The sequence below is a fragment of the Terrapene carolina genome, unplaced genomic scaffold (genome assembly GCF_002925995.2).
Source record: "Terrapene carolina triunguis isolate 2854851 unplaced genomic scaffold, T_m_triunguis-2.0 Scaffold110, whole genome shotgun sequence".
NCBI classification, from domain to species: Eukaryota; Metazoa; Chordata; order Testudines; family Emydidae; genus Terrapene; species Terrapene triunguis.
In genome coordinates this window covers 3,860,319-3,861,183 of record NW_020664461.1, presented here as the reverse complement: position 1 = coordinate 3,861,183, position 865 = coordinate 3,860,319, and positions in this window count along the sequence as shown.

The following is an 865-nucleotide window of genomic DNA, read 5'->3' as shown; positions in this document are numbered from 1 at the left end:
GTCCCTTTATGGCACCATAGAAACCAGGCTGGGGCTGGAGCTGGCGCTGGGGCTGGGACTGGAGCTAGCCTGAGGCAGAGCTGGGCGGGGTGGGGGAAACCTGCTGCCTCCGGCACCTGCCCCGAACCCCCTGCCCGGTTCTGGCTCCCAGTGGGATGATGCCTGGGACAAAAGGGGAGCTCGCCCCACCCCGCCCCAACCCCCACCAGCCGGGATTCCTTGGGTGCAGGGAGGAGCCAGCCGCTGCTCTGCCGGGGATTAGCCAGGCCTGGCACGGCGGAGGGGCCGGCTGCTGCTCGGAGCCCCTGCCCTCGCTCGTGCCCCTGGAGCCAGCTCAGGCTGGGGGGGGGGGGGCTGTCCACACACACAGGCTGGGGGTGCAGGGAGCTGGGGGAGCCGAGTTGGAGAGTGCCCCTCTCCCTAGTGCGGGGGCTCAGACGCAGCCTGTCCTCTGCCTTGGCCAATCTCATGGGGGGGGGGAAGTGAGTGATGGGTGCTGCCCCCGGACCTCTGGGGGGGATTCAAACCTGTGCCCCCCGCCCCCAGCAGCTGTAACCCCTTGGGTGCCAGGCCTGCCCAGGCTGCAGGGCACGTTCCTGTAGGGTGGGGTCTGGCTCACGCCCCCAGCTGACCCGCAAATGCTGTTGGGGGGGTGAGGAGCTGCCCCTCCATGACTGTGCCAGAGTGGGGCAGGGGTCCCCGGCCGCGCTGAGATCTCCCCGCTGCCCTGGCTCGATGCGCACCACCCCGACCCTCCCCCCGGATTAGCCCCCGTAGCGCTGAAGAGCCGGGGCTGGCCAGGGGAGAGCGCCAGGCATGGGCAGGCAGGGGGAGGGGCCCGACCGGAGGGGCGGAGCCGCGTGAG